Raw genomic sequence first — 6,301 nt, 5'->3', positions numbered from 1 at the left:
TTAGGCAAAAAACATCAAATAGACTGGTGTTGGACCTCTGAGACCCACTGGAACTTGCTGAAACTTAGCATAATATGGGACCTTTAAGTATATTGATCCGCCCTATCATGGAACTCGGTAATGTCGACCATCTGTTAATGGATTCTGAAACTGATTTTATGACTGGATGATAATTTGTCTCCACTAAATCGTTGATTTTAGGAGTGGTTTTTATACTGAGATAGGTAAAATTGTCCCTAACTATTTGAATGTTGTTTGAATTGGGGATTTATTCTTTCAGAATCCCTAAGAAAGAGGATAGTAGATTTTGATTCATTAATTTTGTAACCAGAGATTTTACCAAAAGAGCCAAAAGTGTCAAGCAAGTAATGAAATGATTTTTGTAGGTGGGATATAAAAATAACAATGTCATCCGCGAACATGCCTATTTGTTCTCAATTTCATTTATTGTAATTCCGGAAATATTGCGGTTGCTCCTAATGGCAATAGCCAAGGGCTCGACTGCTAACACAAACAGAAGGGGTGAGAGGGGACAGCCTTGGCGTGTACCTCTTGAAAGATTGAAAGGTTTGGATATGATATCATTTGTTAACACAGATGCAACAGAATTGTTGTATAAAACTTTGATCCAGTTGCAAAAATTATTTAAAGCCAAATCGCGTGAGTACCTCATGGAGATATGGATGTTCAACTTGATGAAATGCTTTTTCTCCGTCTAATGACATTATTGCTGTGTCTGGATGTTCTGTCTTGGCGTATATAATATTAAGGACCCTGCGAACACAGTGAAAGGCTTGACGCCCCTTAACAAACCCATTTTGGTCTGGATCACAGAGAAAAGGCAAGTATTTCTCCAGCCTTCGTGCGAGTATTTTAGCGAGAATTTTAGCGTCAGAATTAATTAAAGAAATTGGTCGATAAGATTCACATTTCGTCGCTGGTTTTCCAGGTTTTAGTATCAAAATAACGAGTGCATTACACAAAGAGGGTGGAAGTTTACCAGAGTCAAAGCTTTCTACAAACATATCTAATAGAGGTGTTAACAACTTGTTCTTAAACATTTTATAGACGTCAGTTGGCAGCCCGTCTGGACCAGAGGCCTTACCCCCTTTTAATTTGTCAATTGCTTCAGATATTTCAGCTGCTGTTATGGGGGAATCTAAATCAGCTTTAGCCTCCTCACTTTGAGATGGGAGAGCTAACTGATTAAAAAAATTCGAAAAAGAATTATCAGTAGCTGAGCCCTCTGCTGAATATAACTGTGCATATTAAGTTTCAAAAAGTGTATTACTAATTTGAGGATCAATGTTTTGCCCCCCTCAGAAGTATCCATCTCAGTGATAGTTCTGTCATTTTGTAGTGTTTTTAATCGCCATGAAAGTAGCTTCCCTGCCTTCTCTCCTTGATCATAATAGGTCTGTTTTAATCTTGTCAAACCTGCCAGGGCTTTATTGCTGGATAAGTCATTGTACTTTGCTTTCAGCATTGCTAGTTTCTGTTGTTTTCCTTGCTATTACCACCAGTTACTTCAATTTCAAGTTCCTGTATATCTCTTTCTAGCTGCATCTCAAATAATTTTTATTAGATTTATTTCGTGTGTATCCCATCATATGTCCCCTAATAAAGGCTTTGAAAGCTTCCCATCTTATTGAAGCAGTCGTTTCTGTAGTGTTCAATAAAAATAATCATCAATATTTTGTCCAACATAATCAAGGAATTTGGGATTGTGTAACCAATGTGGTTTTAGGCGCCATAGAGTTTTCCTTTTGACCGTAGCCGTAACAGAATAGTTGAACTGTAGTAGTGCATGATCTGAAATGATAATACTCTTGTATGCAAAATTACTAATATTTTGAGCGAGTGATTTGGATACGATAAAGTAATCTATGCGACTGTAAGTATTATGTGTAGCTGAAAAACAGGAATATTCTTTCTTTGTGGGGTTTTCTACTCTCCAAATATCAATAAGATTAAGATCCTGCATAAATTGGTGGATAATTTTACGGCTCCTTGCATGAGTCGGATCTTTACCGGAAGAGCGATCAAGTTTTGGATCAGGCGTGCAGTTAAAATCACCACCAATCATTATGGCTCCACTAAGAGAAGAAGTCAATAGAAATAAATTGTTGTAGAAATTCGGATCGTCATCATTTGGGCCTATAAATTCACAAGAATCAAGTCCTGATTCATAAGTGAAGCTTGTATAATAATAAATCTTCCTGCAGGATCCAGAATGGTCTTTTGAATACGTGAAGGAACTGACTTGTGAATCAGCACTGCAGTACCCCTGGCATGTGATGAGAAAGCGCAGGTGATTACCTGGCCTGGCCCCGCCATCTACTCTTTAAACGACCATTTTCATTTGAAAGCAAGTGTGTTTCTTGTAGGAAGACAATTTTTGGATGAAACTGTTTACAGTTTTTCACAATTGCTAAAACACTAAACTCCACTGCCTGAACCAAACTCTCAGTGGCCTAAACTCATTTTTCGAATCAAACACTCTTTTGGCAAAAACTTAAACACTGTTCAGGTCCTATGCTCAATTTTCAAAACCGATCTGCTCTTTTTTGCAAAACCTGAGACACATTCTCAGTCACTAAACACATTTCACAACATTTTTGCAAAATTGTACTCACTGGCAGCAAAATGTGACACAACTCCAACACAACTGTCATCTTTACACACAACAGCTCAAAACTGAACACACATATTTCTAATGATGAGATCAGACCAAGTGTGCACAAAGACAAGATGCTGGAGACTGAATCTCCAGGACCGTGACCATGCAGGAGTCTGCTTTTGTTTTGTTTGGTTCGTATTTATTTTTTGTTATGACAGTGAATTTAGATATCACTTTGACTTAGATGCTTTTTTTTTCTAAACGCATTTCCTATGTAAAATAAAAAATTTCTGTGCACTACACACTCTGAAAACTGCTGGGTTATTGTAAAAATAACCCACATTGGGTGGAATTGTTAACCCAGTGCTGGGCCCAAAAGGGACCGAGCCAATGTTGGGTGATTTCTACCCAGCTGTTTGGGTTGAAGCTTTGACCCTGATGCTGGGTCAAGATTTATCAGCAGGTCTGGGAAGGTTACTTTACTGTAAAAATGTAAACCCTTAGAATTCAGAAACATGTGCCCTCTGCCATGCAAGACTGTCAAACCCTCCACTGGAAGCCAGCTGGGGTTCAGGGCAGTTCATTGACATGTAGAGGAAAAGATTTGAACTAGCAACGTCACAACTGCTGGACAACCACACTACCAACTGAGCCACAGCCACACATGAGTATAAGGAGAGGGATGTCGTATGTCTTTTCCTTCTTAGCCATTTCAATAATCCTCTGTGAGAACACAGGACTCCAGTTTTCTGTTGCGTTTGTTGCCAGAAGTCTCCAGATGCGAGAAGGAGAAGGAGTTGCAGGAGTGTTCAAAATGGTGATTTTGTTCAAATCATCAACTCACTCTGCTGGGTCGACACAATTCATCTAATTTGGGGTAAAAGTGACTCAATCTGCACAAAATCTAGGACTACCCAGGAAATGTGTTGGGAAAATAACCCAGCAGGTTTAAAAGTGAGGACTGCTGCTGTGTCCTCAGTGATTTCATGTAGTGTCTAATGAATGATCTGAGGTGAACATGTTTTTACTTGCTGTGTGTGAGATCTGAAGCCAGAGTGTGGTTTTGATCACAAGAGAACTGGTATTGAGGCGATAATTCGATTTTGACAGAAATGTCTGAGGTTTTTGTGAATGTAGTGTGGATTTTTGGATTTGTGTTTAAGGTTTGAGAAAATAGATGGAGGTTTCAAGAAATGTGTCTTAGCAATTGTGAAAACTGTTTAATCCTATTCATTACTTGTTTGACTTTAACTAATTTACGCAAACCTCTGACGTTCCAGGAGATTATCTGAAGGTCTAAATTCTGACTCAATATAACGGAGAACTTATGGAATGGTCCTGATAAAAGTACTTTGCCTGTCTGTGAGAACATGCACCTCCACGTACACTAAGAACATAAACCCATATAGCAACATATAACAGAACCTTCATAACAACACAGAACAAGTATCCTTCCCTCACCCTCAGTTCTGACTACACAGAAAACCCTCCCCTCTTGTGACGACTTGGTTAACGTCATTGTTCCTTTAAAAGGAGCAATGAAGAAAAAAGAGGAAAAAAAATTTTTTTTGCCAAAACAATCCACCTGAACTCGGTCCATCACTCCCTCCCTGTGACTAACGGTGATTATCACCCATCTCCCTTCGTGTCAGCTGTGCTAATGTGAAACCCGTTATAATAAGCCCAACAATTAAATCTTATGGGAATATTCATTCACCACACTTGCGTGGTATAAATATGTTAAACATAATATGTTGTGGCGATCGAGCACATATGCTGCAGTAGTAACGCTGGCCGTTTTTTACCCATCGTTTTCCTGGTGAAGCCGCTGAATGAAAGCTTCCACGTCCTCCGGTGTGTGGAACAGGTGTCGGCTCCCTTTGTGCATGATCCTCATCGCTGGGATACAAGTCCAAAGTCCAATTTCAACTCGTGGTTTCCGCTTCACATCGTTGAACTGCCGTCGTTGTTTCTGTACCTCCACGGATAGATCTGGAAAGAACATGATCTGGCGCTCCCGGTACATCACTTTTTCTTTCTGTCGAGCTGCTCTCATTACTCTCACTTTACCTTGATAGTTAAGAAACTTCATGATGAGAGCGCGGGGGTCCGCTCGGGTCCTGGCGGCCTGGCAGGCGGTGGGGCACGTTCAACAACGACCGGGCTCGGAAGCTTGTCTGGTCCGAGGACCTCGGGTAGCCAGGCCTGAAGAAATGCAGCCGCATCTCCTCCTTCACTTTTCTCGGGCAAGCCAATCAGCCGTGGGTTCGATCGTCGGCTTCTCGAGGTCATCAAGTTTAGCGTGAGCTCTTGAACTTTCTTTTCCAGCTGTTTGTCTTTGCCTGTTAGCGCTGTGATGTCATCCTCAGCTTCACCGATGCGGGCCTCCGCTGCAGGCAGTCTCTCGGAGAAGACGTTAGTTGAATCTTTTATCTCTTGCTTGGAAGAAGCGAGCTCCTTGAGTTGCACAGAGATGTCTGCTTTCATTAAATGAATAGCAGTTAAAATGCCGGCGCCATCCTGTTGCTCCGCTTCGGTGTCCGCCGAGTGCAGCTCGCCATCTGCCGAGGAGAGTTTCATGCTGGCTTCGTCGTCGTTTTCGTCACGTTGTTGGAAGTTTCTATTTTGATTTCTTGTATTTGGCCTTTCTGTTAACAAACTTAACAAGCAGCCGTAGTTGAGTAAAAACAGTTACCCCTAAATTCCACATCCTCCGGTCCGCTCCGTCTGCGCTCAGCTCAGCTCCGGTCCGACCGCCGCAGCAAATACGTTGCTATGTTAATGACTGTAGCTGATTTCATAGCCTCCGTTCTGCTCCGGTCCGCTGCGCCCCTCTCCGCTCCGTCAGTCCAAAATAGAGCCGAGGTCTATTTTTCTCTCCGGTCCGGTCCGTCAGGTCTCCGTACGCATAAATTTCCACAGTTCAGATGCACTAACAGGAAAGAGAACTCCAACAACCTCCGGTTTTATACAAAATAAAATCATTTTGTCTTTATTAAAAACTTTAAACTGTTAAAAGACTTTTTTTTTCCGTCACATTAATTGTCGGATATATCACGAATAGACATACCATACTGATTAAAATATACACTTTAAAAAGCGGGCAAACAAAAATTAAACACACTATCAAATTTTATTTGACAAACTTCTGTTTTGCCTGTAATCAAACTATAGTCGAACGTTTCTGAATGTTTACACAGCTGCATATATGGCCCATTTGCAGGCTATTGTCCATAAATTTCGTGTTTTCTACAAAATACATAGCCTATTCAGGACCATGCATGCATTTTATTCTGAATGGCCCGAATGTCAACATCCTGTTGCATGAAATTCAGCGTGTGGAAGCACAACAACCAGGATGAAGAGACGCTGATTTTGGAAGTGGAGAATCATAAAATTTTATATGACCCCATCATCCTTTTTACAGGATGTACAGAGAAAGATGCCAGTGTGGCCCAGACTGCTCAGCTTCTGGAGGTTGATGCGAAATAGCGCATGCGCTGCTCTGCTTCTCCCCGGGCGGAATAGAGACGCAGCGGAGCAAAGCGCACGCTGTGGGTTTTGAACAAACGGAGCAGTCCGGAGCGCAGCGGAGCAGAGACGCACGCAGTGGAATTAAGCAGTTAGTCGAAGGTCGAACAGGCAAAATGGAAGTGCAAAGTATAGCACAAGGGATCGGAG

This window comes from Salarias fasciatus, unplaced genomic scaffold (assembly GCF_902148845.1).
Source record: "Salarias fasciatus unplaced genomic scaffold, fSalaFa1.1, whole genome shotgun sequence".
In the NCBI taxonomy this organism is placed as follows: domain Eukaryota; kingdom Metazoa; phylum Chordata; class Actinopteri; order Blenniiformes; family Blenniidae; genus Salarias; species Salarias fasciatus.
This window is presented reverse-complemented; position numbering follows the sequence as displayed.